The following is a 17,302-nucleotide window of genomic DNA, read 5'->3' as shown; positions in this document are numbered from 1 at the left end:
TTACAACCAACTTACCCAGTAAAATATTGATTGTATTGCTAAAAACCATAAATTTTGTCTTGGTCAAATTCAATGACAATTTATTAGCCTGAATCCACTTAGATACTGATTTTGATTCAGTATTTACGGTATTCAGTAAAACATGAGGGTTTCGATTTGAATAAAAAATGCTGGTGTCATCGGCAAAAAGTAGAAAATACAGCAGAGAGGACGAACTGCGAAAGTCATTCATATAAAGAATGAACAATAAAGGACCTAAAAGGGATCCTTGCGGTACCCCACAAGTTATAGGCTGTGAGCTGGACACATGGCCATTCAAACTAACAAATTGAGTTCTTCCAGTAAGGTAACTTCTAAACCACTCCAAGGCCCTTCCACGAATCCCATAGTGTTGTAATTTGTATAATAATATTTCATGGTTGATTGTGTCAAAGGCCTTGGAGTAGTCAAGAAAGATACCTACTGTGTGACACTTGGCATCGATCGCTTTGATAATTTTCTTTATCGTTAGTAGAATAGCATGAATTCTTGGAATGCTTTTTACGAAATCCATTGATTATCATCTATTACATTACAGTCATTTAAGAATCGGAATACACGTGTGTACACCATCTTTTCAAGTAATTTAGAAAAAGAAGTTAATAACGATATTGGTCGATAATTTCCCAGTTCGTCCTCTCGGCCCTTTTTATATATCGGGATAACTCATGACATCAGTGTAAGAATTATTACTAGAAGTTTATTTGAATTATACCATTCTCTCTAAAAAAAATCGAGTGAAAATTTTCACTCTATAAAGAGTGAATACAAAAAAGAGTGAATTTTGAGTGAAATTGGAGTGAATTTTGAGTGAAAATGCTCATTTTCACTCATTTTGGAGTGACGTCAGGGATCACTCGAAGATTTTGGAGTGATCCCTGACGTCACTCCAAAATGAGTGAAAATGAGCATTTTCATTCAAAATTCACTCCAATTTCACTCGAAATTCACTCTTTTTTGTATTCACTCTTTTTAGAGTGAAAATCTTCACTCGATTTCTTTTAGAGAGTTTATAGGCAAATTGTTCAATAACAATTTACTTCAAAATGTATTGCTTCCTTAAACAAGTGGGACTGTCTCAAGTCGATAAAACACGCAAAAAACACGCAAATTGCACCATTTACGACATCAAAATGCAAAAAGTGCTCACCGTGGGAGGGGGACACTCCCTCCCACATCCTCCCCCTCGCTCACTCCTCTCGCTCTTGCTTGGTCGCGTTCATGATATTCAGTGTAAATATTAAAACAGGAAGTTTATTTGGATGATACTATTTTAGAGGCAAATTGTTCGATGATAACCTATATCAAAATATACTGCTGCCTTAAACAAGTGGGACTGTTTCAAGTCGATAAAACAAGCAACAAATTGCACCATTTACAACATCAAAACGCAATTTCAGTTCTAACCGTGGGAGGGGGTTGGCCCCCTCCCACACTCTCCCCCTCGCTCGCTCCGCTTGCTTGGGCTCGGTCGAGTTCATGACATCAGCGTAAGAATCAATACAAGAAGTTTATTGAAATGACATAGTTTATAGGCACATTGTTCAACAACAATTTCCATCAAAATGTATTGCTACCTTAAACAAGTGGGACTGTTTGCAAGTCGATGAAAACACGCAAAAAGCCTGCATCAAATTGCACCATTAACAACATCAAAATGCAAAAAAGTTATCACCGTGGGAGGAGGGGGGGTACAACAGGCACTTCCACACCCTCCCCCCCCCTTGCTCGCTCCCTCCCATACTAACACCCCCCCCCCCCCCAAAAAAAAAAAAAAAAAAAAAAGATGAAATCCTAGCTACGCCGGTGCCCTTTCCCCGCTTGGTTTCCCTCAAAAAAAAATAGTAAAAGTCTATAATGTAGGGATTGAGAGTTTCCTATATTCCACCCCAACGTCTGTCCAAAAAAATCTCGTTACATTTAGTGTCAAAACGCACCCTTCTTGAAAAAAAGCTGGTGACGGCCCTGTATAACGGAAGTAGCACAGGTCCAGCAGGTAAGACACAGGCGAAACTCCTTGTCAGCCTGCAGAAAATCATCCTGCCTGCTGGAAAATCCCTACAAGCAATAAACCCACGCAGCTTGCCTGGAAAGGTTTGACAGTGCCTTAAAACGTCACATGGGAATGAAAAGGGCTAGTTCTGATTACAAACAATTTTACAGTAAATTCAAAGTTCTATCTCTTCTTCTTTCATAAATTGGAACTTTGACAGGTTCAACATTGACAGGCAGTGGCTTTTTATGCCTCTGCCATGAAGTGGCGGCGGAGGCATTATGTTTTCGGGTTGTCCGTCCGTACGTCTGTACGTACGCTTTCGTTTACGCGATAACTTGAGTAATATTTACTGGAATTTTACCAAACATGGTCCAAGTATGAAGTATAATGGGGCAATTATTTGATTAGATTTTGGGTGAAATCGGCTAAAGGTCAAGGTCAAATCATGAAGTTGTATCCGTTTACGCGATAACTCAAGACTGGATAGAGCAAATTTCACCAAACTTTGTTGGAGGATGATGTATGATGGGAGAATTACTTGATTAGTTTTTCAGTGAAATCGGACAGAGGTCCATGCTTCGTTTGAGGCGAGACCCCATCGCCAAACGAAGCTGATGGGGTGCTATACCCCCTAACGATTCCTCGTTTGAGAAGTAGGAGTAGATGTATTTGCCCACTGCAAAATAACTTTCTACTCAGGCGTGGCAAACCTGGAGGCCAAGCCAGGGTTTAATGACTGCAACAGCTGTCATATTACGTAAGAGCATGATAAGGATATCTGCCTGTGGCAGACCATTCAAAGTGCACTCAATTTTCTCTATTCTTTCTAAAGTTTTAGATTTTATATTCTATTGAGAAATTATATAGTCATCCGTTTTGAATTTCGAACGAAAAAATTTGACCCATAAATAACGAAAATACAGGAATAAGAAGGAGAGCATTGTAGAAGTTTGTCGACACACACACGCACCATGGAGCTTCATAGCCCATGCCGAAACCAAAATAATCTCCTCCTCTCGCGGGTGCCCCCCCCCCCCCTGTGGCGGTGACTGATGCTTAGATTAGGCCAGGGTCAAGAAACAGGTGTCTTATATCTTTGGTTTTTAAGTCCTTGATTGCCAAGATATACACTGGCATTATCTACAGGGGTGTAGCTTCTTCAAACGAGAGATTTGCCTCATGAAAGGTCAAAGATCAAGGTCAGATCCTAAAATTTATCTGTTTACGTGATAACTCAAAACTGGATGAAGCAGCTTTCACCAAACTTGGTCCAAGGATGATGTATGATGGGACAATTAGTTGAGTAGATTTTAGTGACATTGGCAAGAGGTGAAAGGTCAAGGTCAAATGCTACAAATGTTGCAATTTCCCCCATATCTATGCAGTGCCCAAAGATATTTTCTTGAAACTTGGTGTGGACATGTACTACTGCGTAAAGATTCCCCAGAGAGAGTTTCATGTCATAAGGTCAAAGGTTAAAAGGTCAAAGGTTAGGTGAAAATGTTGCAATATCACTTTTCTCACAAATGGTTCGATGTATCGTCGTGGAACTTGGTACGTACGCATGTACTGACTGGCAGGGATTATCTAGGGAATTTAGGGGTCATGGGTCAATAGTCAGGGGGTCAGAGGTCAAGATCAACTCCTCAAAATTTTACTATTTCTCTCATATACTAGTATATGCAATGCTTGCATTATTAGTTTCAGAACTTAAAGGTGCATGGTCCCGGTGTTTTAGTCAAATGCGTATGCGGGCGCACGGCGCAAGTTTCCTATAGAGACCTACGCTATTGACTCCTCTTTGGCGCTTACGCTTTGGCCCACTTCCCCGAGTCCGAAGAAGTCCGATTCACTGTAGTCAGTGGTCGGATCACAGTTCGGCTCATGATTCGGCTGAGGGGGATGACAGCTTTAGCAAACTTCTTTTGTGATGTCATAATAACAAGCACATATGCACGCACCCTGGCATTGCTACAGACTGCGCGATCCGCAGAGAAGACAACGAGGCAACGTTACTTAGCAACAGCTACGCACTTTACTCTTGATGACAGCTCAACTTCGGTAATCTTCGTATCAGTGCTAACAGTTGTTGCTGTTCATGGATGGCCCATATTCAGCTACACTAAGCTGGTCTTCCATGGGGTCCAGTTGGATGTGGGGTGGGACCACTTCACCGGGTTAGACACCCTGCTCTTTGCGATGAATGAATGCAGAGGGATCTTTTACGTGCATGAGCTGTGACTCTCTCATACACAGGACCTCCATTTTATGTCCTATCCGAGGGACAGAGTGTTTTGCCTCTTGCTAGAGGGGACGGTATGTTTACACACAACATTGCTCAGTCCAGACTCGGGTTCGAACCCGGGCCGTGTGATTGTGAGGCAGACGCGCTACCGACTGAGCCAACTCACCGCCCTTAAGTGATCGGCAGTATCATCAACAGCGCCCTCTACACGACCAGGACTATGCCCCTTTAATACATGCATTACCTAATGGAGATTCTCTGGGAAATTTCCAGCCAAAAGGTCAAAGGTCAAAGGTTAAGGGTCAAAGGCCAGGTTTCAATGCCCCCCCCCCACAAAAAAAAAAAAAAAATCCATTTTGTACCATCATTACACTCTTTCTTCATACCTTGGAAATTACTCAATGCATAAACTTATAAAAAGGTCCGTCAGAATTCAAGTAAAAATTCTCAATTCCCCAAATATGTGTACCTGCACTCTTAGAAAATTAAAGCAAACCCAGTTCAAGACATTTCTGACAAACCTGTCATTTCAATATTTTGCCAGTTATGTGAAACTGTCATGGATCACACATTGTGAAGACATTGTACTATACGCCTATTGGGAGAATCATGCATTATGGCGGAGGCATCAGTCGCCATAGAGACATTTCTAGTTTTTGGATATACTGTGTACAGAGGAAAATAAAGTACCTGGTACAGTCATTTTGTGCAGCTGCGATTGGATGTAACAGATACATTGTAGTGTGAGGGAGAAAGGTTTGCGGTGACACCATGTGTATGAAGTCCTTAACTGTATCGTTGTTTGGCAGAAGAAGAATCTCGAAGGAGGAGAATTGATTATTCTCTCCTTTTCCCTTTCTCCCACAGGAACATCTTCAGGATTTAACAGTCATTAATTTTCCTCTCTACAATTTTTCTCTCCTCTGCAGCATTTATTTCTAGGATCCACCCAAGCCCCCTCCCCTTTACTTTCTTAATGTTCATTCCTCTTTTTATTTTTATGCCTCCGCCACGAAGTGGTGCCGGAGGCATTATGTTTTCGGGTTGTCCGTACGTCCGTACGTCCGTCCGTCCGTACGTACGTCCGTCCGTCCGTCCGCTTTCGTTTACACGATAACTTGAGTAATATTTATTGGAATTTTACCAAACTTGATCCAAGTATGAAGTATGATGGGGCAATTATTTGATTAGATTTTGGGTGAAATCGGCTGAAGGTCAAAGGTCAAATGTCAAGGTCAAATCATGAAATTGTATCCGTTTACGCGATAACTCAAGACTGGATGGAGCAAATTTCACCAAACCTTGTAGGAGGATGATGTATGATGGGACAATTACTTGATTAGTTTTTCAGTGAAATCGGACAGAGGTCAAAGGTCAAAGATCAAGGTCAAATCCTAAAATTTATCTGTTTACATGATAACTCAAAACTGGATGAAGCAGCTTTCACCAAACTTGGTCCAAGGATGATGTATGAGGGGACAATTAGTTGAGTAGATTTTAGTGACATTGGCAAGAGGTCAAAGGTCAAAAGGTCATGGTCAAATGCTACAAATGTTGCAATTTCCGCCATATCTATGCAATGCCCGAAGGTATTTTCTTGAAACTTGGTGTGAACATGTACTACTGCGTAAAGATTCTCCAGAGAGAGTTTCATGTCATAAGGTCAAAGGTCAAAAGGTCAAAGGTTAGGTGAAAATGTTGCAATATCACTTTTCTCGCAAATGGTTCAATGTATCTTCGTGGAACTTGGTACACACGCATGTACTGACTGGCAGGGATTATCTAGGGAATTTAGGGGTCATGAGTCAATAGTCAGGGGTCAAAGGTCAAGGTCAACTCTCAAAATTTTACTATTTCCTTCATATACTAGTATATGCAATGCTTGCATTACTAGTTTCAAAACTTAATACGTGCATTACCTAATGGAGATTCTCTGGGAAATTTCCAGCCAGAAAGTCAAAGGTCAAAGGTTAAGGGTCAAAGGCCAGGTTTCAATGCCCCCCCCCCCAAAAAAAAAAAAAAAAGAAGTAAATAAATAAATAAATAAATAAATAAATAAAAAATAAAAAATTTAAAAAATAAAAAAATAAAAATAAAAAATCTATTTTGTACCGTCATTACACTCTTTCTTCATACCTTGGAAATTAATCAATGCATAAACTTATAAAAAGGTCTGTCAGAATTCATGTAAAAATTCTCAATTCCCCAAATATGTGTACCTGCACTCTTAGAAAATTATAGCAAACCCAGTTCAAGACATTTCTGACAAACCTGTCATTTCAGTATTTTGCCAGTTATGTGAAACTGTCATGGATCACACATTGTGAAGACATTATACTATACGCCTATTGGGAGAATCATGCATTATGGCGGAGGCATCAGTCGCCATAGCGACATTTCTAGTTTGTTTTCTTCTTCTTCTTCTTCTCTTGGTTCCCCCCCCCTCTCTCTCCCTTCTCTCAACATAGTCTCATCTCTCGTTGACTTACCTTTCCACCGTGGAATTATTCATCCTTTCTCCATTGATTCCACATCCCATAGTCCACATTGTTTACTGACTTCGTTCTTCTCTTGGTTTCATGAATCTTCACTTCTCTCTCATATCTCCATGATTTTCCAATCTTCAACACCTCCCTCTTCCTCTTCCCTTCTTTTTCATCTTTCTCCTCCTAACGATGTCCAAACATCTGACTTGATTCTTACTCTCTCTGTTCCCTTCGCTACCGTCTCCACTCGTGAAAGTTCAACTTCCAGACCATTACTGCCCGCCACTCTTCACTTTTTGCCCTCCTTACAACTCCCATATGTCGCTTCCCTCTTCAATTCTCCTCCTTCTAAACTCTTCTTCTGCCAAGCAACGATCCGGTTAAGGACTACATACACATGGTGTCACTGCAATTCTTTATCCCTCAGTGGCATGTTTTTGAATGCATGATGCAGCCAGTAGTTGAGCATGCCGTGTGCAAAATTTGCTTCTGCGCATGATCAAATCCGAGAAATGTCCAGTCCTGGGGAAAACGAGTACAGTACTCGGCCAAAATAGCGTTCAGTCCCGATGCTGGGCAGGAGTGAGCCAGCCAGCCAATCAGCCAATCAGCGATCTTGACCCACGCCTCCATCCTAACAGGAAAGCGAAACTGCTTAGATATGGGGACGGGAGACAGAACATGGGGACTGTCACAGCTGATTGCTTGTGTGTATTCTCAGTTTTCCATTGTGTAACGAAAACTCCCAATTTACTTCACTATGCAAACCTTCAAGCAACACATTGTGGTGTGTTTTATGCAAGTTGCACAATATGCTTGTGTGATTAAGTACAACCAGGTGATAAAATATGAAGTGAACTTCCATGTGTGTCAAGAAATTCTATTGAATGTAGACCAATATCATACTTTCTAAAGAATGTAGTACACAGCAGGTGGTGCTAAAAATATCATAATAGCAAGACTTTGAAGAATAAATTCTTTTCTCGCAGTTGTCTGAATGGACATTGTGCCAAGGACTTGATACTTAGGACAGGCAAGTGCCTAAGTGCTAGGTGTGCAATGCAAGTGGGTTTGTAACAACCTGAACAGATGAAACAAGATTGCAAAGATATTTGAAGCATTCATGAGGACTAGTAATTGGTATTTGAATCATTCCAAATTCTAGCTTGGTATTTGGCTGTTTCTATGAAATATACAGTAATGGAGAGTCCATGAGTGTGAGGCCTTTGTGGTAGATATCAGAACTTTACAATCTGAAGTTCACCTGAGTGAAAGGCTTAACTGGAACTTAGCCCAGAACCCCCAAATTAAAAGAAAATTTAGGCCAATTTTCACGTTTTCTTTTTCTTAAAATGCATGGTCAACTCTTTACCAAACTTTGCATATAGTAATTAGTATCACTATTGTGATACAAATGAGCATTGTGCCACACTTTGGGTCCACAGGACCCAAGTTGGAAAATCTTTCAAAGTCTGCTGTCAAACAAAAAATGATAGATAAAATGCTGTGAGTGCATACACATATATTTTGAGTGTAGTTTTCAGTTTGCTTATGGTATATTTGGGGTGCTCTGCTCTGGGCCCTGTGGTTGACCAAATTGGAGCCCAATTTTGCATTTTTGTCATGAAAATGCATGGTCAATTTTGTCTGTAAACTTCGAATTTATTATCACGAGAGTGCTAGAATATAGATTTGTACTAATGGGCACCTTGCCCCCAGCTCACAGGGAACCCCAGAGCTCCCAAATTCTAAAAGGAAACTTTTTAAAAGAGATATCATCTTCTTTAAACCAGAATTGCTCCGAGTATGCACCATACAGTGTATATTTGGTGAATGCAACAAGTTACAAGTTTGTAGATGCCAGATCAAGGGATGAGCCCCAGGATCAAATTAGAGCCCTGTTTTAACATTTTGATGGTATTATTGCCAGTGTATACACGATGCCCCCAAAGCTTACACGTTTGTTATGTTCTTCTTTGTTAGTAGTCTGCAACAAGCATGGAAGGTGAACTTGCGATACTCAAGTGAGCACTAGACTAACTGGGTCTCTTGTTGCATGTACGAGATCAAGCGGTTCCATGACATTTGCTCCAGCAACAATTGCTGCCATGAAGTAGCTGCATGCTGAGCCACACATAAATTCTACCCATAAACTGAACGTGTAACCCTAATCCTCACATCAAACAAAACCTAAAATCCTTTCACAACCTGAAAAAGACAGGTCGAGCAATTGTCAGAGGATTAAATGTTGTGTCACTACAGTACTAGTAGCTGATGAAGGCATGGAATTTAGGTAAAGTTTCCTTCAAAGCTGTCTTTTCATGATAATGATAGAGACGGTAAACATAGTATTTGATAAGTTTATTCGAGAATAAATGCAAGGAAATTATGGAAAAGAACATATTGAGAGGTCAGAGTTCATTTTTAAAGCTGTTGACCATCTTTCTAAAGCTTGGTCATTATTTGTGATATATTCTAAGTGTGAGATGCCTCAAAATGGCATGTCGTAATCAGTTTTACTCTTCACCTATTTCTTCCAGTATGACCCTTATAACCCTTTGCCAAGGGCAGCCCATGCACCTCGCAGAGGCAGCCCCCAGGTTGACGTTTTTGAGCTGGCCCGCCACAAGGGTAATGTGGCAGCACTCCGCAACATGACGCACCAGGCTGCAGAGGACTTTGATGGTCTCAAGAACAGAAGTAAGTTTGCATCTACTCTACTTGTCATTTCATACTCAGAGGAGTCTAGAGCAGTGTGCAATTTAGCTTGGCTTACCTCAAAATTGTATTAAATGCACAGTATTCATATTATTAAGAATTAATTTAAAGGATGTGTACAGTTCTGGTCGAGGTGAGGATTTAGCTTTTAACGCTTTGCGAGATATTCAGAAACCACTCTATGAGATGTCAAAGAGCATGTAATTCTAAAGGGCATCAAAAGTTTATATGATTAAAATCAGTTTTGAAATGGCTGAGATATCCCAAAACAAGGCAAAACAAAGAGATCCTAATAAAAGGCATGTCCTGGCGCCTTTTATTATTATCACTTTTGTGGACATCTCAGCCATTTGAATACCAATTTTCATCAAATAAACATTGAATCCTTCTTAAAATTACATGCTCTTTCATATATCATAAGAGGTTTCTCATTATCTCACTTAGGAATGTTCAAAAAATGAATCCCACCTCAACCAGTACTGTACAGTCCCTTTAACATAATGAAACAGAAATTAAGATACTCGGTGAATGATGCATGATTGAAATTGTCTGTTCTTTATAGATTTAACATTACTTAAGCATCTAATATGTATTGCACAATTTACAGACTACATCGGAGTATAAGAAATATTTGAAGTGCATGGTAACAATTTTAACATTATGAATGTGGATGCCTATGAGAGAAATTTGAAGGAAGTGGTTTTGTTGGATGCTGTTTCAGACATGTAGGTTTGAATTAAAATGCTTCATCAAATATTAAGTTTTATGGTAGATATAATTGAACAAGGGAGGAAGAGAAGTGAAAAGGTGAAGTGCAGGTAGAATATATATCATCTCATCTATCATAGCCATTTGAAGTACATTGTCAGTTCACATTCCAAATTCAAGTGAGTTGTATTTCAAATGAACTACAGCCATTTTTTTCAACAGTGTGTACATCTGAACATAATTGAAAGTTACATGTACAATGGGCTGTTAACAGATTAAAGAAAAGAATAAACACATTGATTTGGAGCTACTGAGGATAGTGAAACAAATGATCTGACTGAATTATGGTACATGTATTGGGAGAGTGAATGCAGACGACTGTAATCAAATAAGCTTATAGCTTGAAGATGCTACAGCCGTAAAAGAGAAAAAAATGGGCAAAGCATAAGATTGTCCTGTCAGACATGAGAGTGAATACCAAGGGAAGACATTTAAGGGGAAATGGAAACATGCATTCAATATTATGATATTTCGGATGCATTTTGTGTTATTTATTCAAATGCCTTATCAACTATTAGATTATATGACGACTATAATTTGAACAAGAGAAAACGAGAAGGAAAAATACAACCAAAAGTTTCATCTTGACAAGCTGGAGATTGGTGCATATGTCAGTTCCTGATGTTGTCTTGTAGAGTTGTGTAATTTTCTTGCAGTCATAAAATGGTTAATGAAACTTTGGAGAGAAACAATGTCTTCATAAAAGTGACAACCAAATAGTTTAACGAACTTTGAACAATTTTCAGAGTACAAATTTTTAGTTAGGTCTCAAGAGGGGTTGATGTTTCAAATACAGCATGTTTAAAATAACAGTAGTCCATTTTGCATGGCAGTGCTATATGCAATAGGTGATGTGGCCCATTAGTGAAGTGCAGGTAATATACAAGACAAATTATACAATGTATTGTGGCCTGTCTGACCAGGCAGCAACACTCACAGCAGACAGCAGCTTAAGGATGCCTTCCCAAACAAACCTGACTCGGACATTTCCCTTGAGGCCCAACAGAGGGCACTCCTCAGAGCACAGCAAGAGAAACTTGAGGAAATGCGTAAAGGTCAGGAGGCTATGCACGATTGTTGTAGGCCTTTAAAGACACAGTAACCTCAGGCAATATCTGGCAGAAAACCACTGTGATCCAAAGAAAAAAAAACCCCAAAAAATATAAATAATTGATAAAGCTAAGCAATAATCAACAAATATTTTGAATAATTTAGAGACGGACCAGAAGGACACCTGTGCCGATGTGTGTTTTTTATGACTTAAACCTGGTTACATGCACATACTGATTACTACCTTTCTGACACTAAGGACTTCTTATGGGCGAGAGAAACTGTTTAAAAGATCCAATCCAGCACAAGCATTCTCTTTGTTGTGATCAACTTGTGCAGTGCCTTTGTGGTTCAGAACAAGATTGCCTGAAGCTATTGATACAAAGTGTTGTAACAAATAGCTTGAGACTTAAAAGTTGACATAATCCAAACACTGGTATAACAGTATTGAAAAGAATGATATTCACAAAGTGATATGAATTACCAAAGCACTGGAAAGTTTATGACACATTCATTTTAAATTGATTATGCATGATCTAAAGCTGACTTAGTGATAGGTGCCACGGGTAAAACATATACTATATCTGCATCAATCTTTAAATAGGAAATAGAATAACACTTTCATTTCATTCAATTCGATTCAATTCAATTCAAACTTTATTTCATTTTTCGAAAAGAAGATACACATTTCACTTTCTTTGGTAACGTTGAATAAGGTTGCATAATCAAAACAAACAAGCACAACATACATACCCTGGTACTCTCTGTGTAAACAGTATATCTTTTTATCACTCCACATCAGCCATACTATGAAATACCTTTCCTGCCAGAATGCCTTTGCCTTTACTGTGACTTGAAAGTTGTCCTACACTTCAGTTGTTTTACATGTAGTTCGAGACTAACAAAAAAGGGGAATCCACTCTGACTCTGGGATGCACACTGCCTGGTTTCTCATTTTGGTGATGAAGATGGTTGAATATTTTTTATCATATTTATCCATGCTTGTAAATCACTGACATCTACATACACGTATATACTGTATTCTTTAATTCTTTTTGAGTTTTCAGACAAAATCCTGTTATAAACAGTTTATGAGTTGCATTTCCTCACTTAGATCTGTAGCAGCACTCTGTTTGTTTCAGTCATTTTATTGTTATGTGGCATGTAACATGCATGCAACACAATTTAGCCCATAATAAGACTCTAAATTTATATTTGCATGTAGTGTCCCTGAAATCCTGATATGGAGTTGAGAAACCTAGATGATACTGCATTTCTAGTGGAATAAGTAATGAAGAAATAAATTCTTCATTATTACAGACTGGATCCCTCTATTTTTGCCTGTGTTGTTATTTGTATGTATCACCATAATAGCCCTAGTCTTAAACACATATGAATTGTGTCAAGCTTCACTGGTTTTTTATGCCTCCGCCACGAAGTGGTGCCGGAGGCATTATGTTTTCGGGTTGTCCGTCCGTCTGTCCGTCCGTCCGTCCGTCCTTCCGTCCGTCCGTCCTTCCGTCCGTCCGTAATGAATTTTGTGGACAGGGTAACTATCAAAACCTTTTGAGGTATCCTAATGAAACTTGGCATGTATGTGTATTAGGGGGTGAAGTTGTGCCTATCAACTTTTGGGTGCACATGCTCAAGGTCAAAGGTCAAAAGGTCAAGGTCAAATGCTTAAAATTTCACTATTTCCCCCATATCTATGCAATGCCTGAAGATATTTTCTTGAAACTTAGTGTATACATGTATTAGCCAATTAAGATTCTGTGGTGAAAGTTTGGGGTCATGAGGTCAAAAGGTCAAAGGTCAAAAGGTCAAGTAAAATGTTAAAATTTCACTTTTTTCTCTGTATCTTGGAAATTGCTCAAGGTGTCTTTATGGAACAAAGTATATTTGCATGTAATGACTGGCAGGGTTATCTAGGGAATTTGGGGTTCATGGGGTCAAAGGTCAGGGGTCAAAGGTCAAGGGCAATACTTCAAAATGTTACTATTTTCCTTATATTTATGCAATGCAGCAGGATTATTATTTTTTTAACTTGATGTATGCATGTATAACCCACTAGAGATTCTCTGGGATTTTTTTTTTTTTTTTTTAGCCAAAAAGGTAAAAGGTCAAAGATCAAGTGAAAGTGCTGAACTTACTTCTTTCTCCATATCTCGGAAGTGGCTCAAGTTATTTTTAAACTTAGTACATATTTATGTATGTTCTGCCTGACAGTGATTCTCTTATGAATCAAAGGTTAGATGAAAATGATAACAATTTACTATTCAATACAGAAATTGCACTTTTTCTCCATACCTTGAAAATTACTCAAGTGCGTAAACTTGTGAAAGGGTCAAAGTCGAAGTTAAAGTTCTTTACCCGTTGAGGACTAGTCCCGAGTATAGACTAGTCCCGAGTATACTCGGGCAGGTGTCTATGGGAAATGCGTGTTGTAGCAAAATCAAACCGTCCTCAACGGGTTAAATCCCCAAATACATGCTCTCTTATTCATCCAATTAAACATAGGTCAAGGAAGGTGAACATTCGATACATTTGTGACAAACATATCATTTTAATATTTTGCCAATTTTGTGAAAATGTAATCACACATTGTCCACATGTACTACAGACCTACTAGGAGAATCGTGCATTATGGCGGAGGCATACCAGTCGCCATAGCGACATTTCTAGTTATTTATTCATTAATCTCTCTTCATCATTCCTATGTGGTGGTCCTTTTCTTTTCACTAGTTTACCAATCATACTTCCGATCAGAAGATAACATGAACGCCCAGAAAGACTTCTTTGTTACAATGCCCAAGCAAAAGCAGTCCTTGAGTAAGCATGGTGGCTATGGATATCTTTCCTTCACACATTCAGCTAATGCAGCCTTGATTTTGTCTTCATCACTTCTGTAATCACAGCGCAGGTCTTTTTTATTCTCACCTATATAACCAAAGTAGAGCAAAGCTATCTATCTATGGGTCCATCCTGACTGTTTTGATAACAACAACTGAATGCGATAAATATCATGATAAGATCACTCTTAACCAACCTCGGCAGAATTTGCTCCGAGGAATTTTGATAAGAATTAAAAACTTATCAAGGCTTCAAACACTTCCAGTAGTGATGATAAGTTTGAAATTCTGCATATTAACAAATTCTTAAAGCGCTATATTCTAATAAAATATCAGTGATTGAACAGAATACTTTGTATTGGAATAATGATGCCAATATTTGAAAAGTGATTTAAAGCCTGCAATAACAGCTATGAATGTGTAGTCACTCACAAACAATTAAAGTTGAGATATTCAATAATCACTTGAATTGATCATTTCATTCTGATTCATTAACTTTATCATCAGTAGTCAGATTCCTATTTTCCATACAAAAAATTAAGGACTCTTCTATTAGGCAGGAAGTTGTTGCATGGAAAAGATGTGTCTTATGATACCTTATAAGGTATAATTGTAGCTCACCTTCTACCATACATATTGAGAAAACAGTTTGCTTTATTAGATGTATCAAATATTTCTTTGTGTTAAATATCTTTAACAAACAGTACTTTACTTTAGTCGTGTTCAAAAGAAAAATATTGTGATCATATGTATCAAAGTTCAGATTGTGGACTAAAATGAATTTTTCATGAGCAGCTGAATGATCCTCACACACACAATATGGAATTTATTAACCTTTTCCCTTTTTGTTTTGTGGTTTTCTCTATGTAGTGTTTGGACAAGGTAAACTTACAAATTACAATAATGCCTGGATTGTTCTCTAAAATATATAAGAAATGTACCTTCATAGCTATCTGCATAACTATGTCGTCAGTGTAAGATGTTTAGTTTCTCAAAATGTATGTTTAAATGTGAACATGTGAACCAGTGAAATAGTTGCAATTAGATTTTGATGAAATTAGCGAGTAATTTCGTGAGGGCAATGTGATCATTGATGAGCAGTCTATACATCAGAACTAACGATGTGGTGAACACCAAGAGGGGAAGGACTTCCACTACACTTCGTTTCATTGCTTCTTTATTCCTTGTTTTGTTGAATTTCTCAATCAAAAAGATTAGTGACTTTTGAAAGATTTAGATGCACATAAATATTTGTGTCTTACCTATAAGTGCTGTGATTCTTGATGCTGTTATTTAGCCATATATTTTGGGTGCAAAGGTTCATTCTTATTTCACTTATGAAAGGAGAAAGTGTTTGCAGTTCAAGTAGAATAACATAATGTGATTAAGCATATGAAAAAGAAAAAAGTATTGTGTGTGTGTTTTCCTGTGAGGTAAAACAGAATCAAGCCCAAGATCCTAGCTCACTTTGCTTCATGTTGCTGTTCATTTCCATTCCGTTCCATTTATTCATTTATTTATTTTTTGTGTAAGTGCTGATATCAGATTAGTTTTTCACATGTGACCAGTCATCACTTTCCTTTCTCTCTCTCTCTTTTTTTCTTATTCTTTTCTTCTTTTTTGGGGTGCTATATTGTGATCACCTGTAGACACAACCCTCTGTCAACCTAAAGAGTGCATACACATCACACCTCTTACTATTTTTTGCATATGGGCTGGACATCAGGTCTTGTTTTGATAAGTTTTGTGATTTGGTGAATATACCTTGTAGTAGACATAGGTGTCTCCTTTCCTTCAAGTAACTCCTGTCTAGAACAGAGCATTGTAGTACTGTGTTTCCTTATTTAAACTCTGTCACTACCATTGGAACCTGTTTCAAATCAGTATCATTGAGATGATAGTTGTGGAGGGGTTACTAGAAGGGAGGTGCTACATTGTGTCTTGCTGAAGTCCGTATGATCACAATGGCTTTAATATATTTATTAAGTTTGCACGATATGTTTAATGGCAAAACTTTACTTACATTCTTACTCTGTTTTAAACATATTTATTTCTTCTTCTCTTTCTTTCATTTACCTTCTGCAATTTGCTGATTCAAACAACATATCATATAATCTTAAAGTCTTTGTCTAGACAAGACTTGCATATTGCCATTCATATTATTATTACTTTTGTTCATAGTCTCTGCTCTGTATTCCTTATCAAGATTTAATGGTCAAGCATAATGCTGCTGAAAATTTATTTGCTTGGATGAATATTTGCCTAACATAATGCAACAGCCTACTATAGCTATTGAAATGTTCATGTGTGTAGAGTTTTGTATGTAAAAATGTGTCTCAGCTGCATGATACTCTTTTTTTAAGCAGTCTCCCTCTACCTTAGCTAGCACACAGACAACCACCCAGAACAACAACATTGCCTTGCTTTTCCAGTCAAAATTCTTGATGAAAAGATCATTTGAGTGGAATGAATTTCTGAGCTGGAAATATCTTTCCTCTATACACATTTAACTTGCTGATTATGGCTGCATTCAAGTTTAGGGATGTTTTAAAAACTATGGAGATTTTAATAAATACCTCTCAAGTAGATCGAAGACCATTACACAGATTGTTATTAATGATTAAATAATAACATGCTCCTGAATTAATATACATTTACAGGCAAACCTACAACAGCCACAGGGGTGCCTAACATGAATACCATTGGCAGGGTAAGTTTGCTGTTATTCAAGTATCAATTGTTGATGAATCTCTCTTGTGTTTCAAGATTTCAGACAAGTTTCTTATCGATGATGAAAAAAAAAATCTGTGATGCTGTACATTAATATTTGTACTGCTTGACCTCAGTTATTTTGACAGAATACTGCTTATTAGTGCCATGAACTTAATGATCATACTTTTCAGCTGAGAGACTACTTTCAGGCTTGCTGTATAGAGCTTTTAAAGTCATGTGGTGTTGATATAAAAAGAATCAAACTGACAACAAGTATTTCCATGAATGTAAAACCTGCTACAGGTAAACAGTTGCTGTACATCTTACAACAGGCTCACTGTTAATTCAGTAGTCCATATTGCAGGGCTGTGACCTCATTTCATTTTTGTTCTTTTTGTTTAGTTTTTATATATACATATATATTCCTTTGACACTGATG

General features: G+C 38.1%; 1 pseudogene; it reads left to right on the top strand.

Moving 5' to 3' along the window:
• Positions 1-17,302, top strand: part of LOC139721494 (uncharacterized) — a 188,909-nt pseudogene that overhangs the window by 126,796 nt on the left and 44,811 nt on the right.

Source organism: Diadema antillarum, unplaced genomic scaffold (assembly GCF_040938485.1).
Source record: "Diadema antillarum isolate AM-2024a unplaced genomic scaffold, OU_Dant_1.0 scf00000144, whole genome shotgun sequence".
Lineage (NCBI taxonomy): Eukaryota > Metazoa > Echinodermata > Echinoidea > Diadematoida > Diadematidae > Diadema > Diadema antillarum.
Note: the sequence above shows the minus strand (reverse complement) of the source record. Positions and strands in the feature narration are given on the sequence as shown.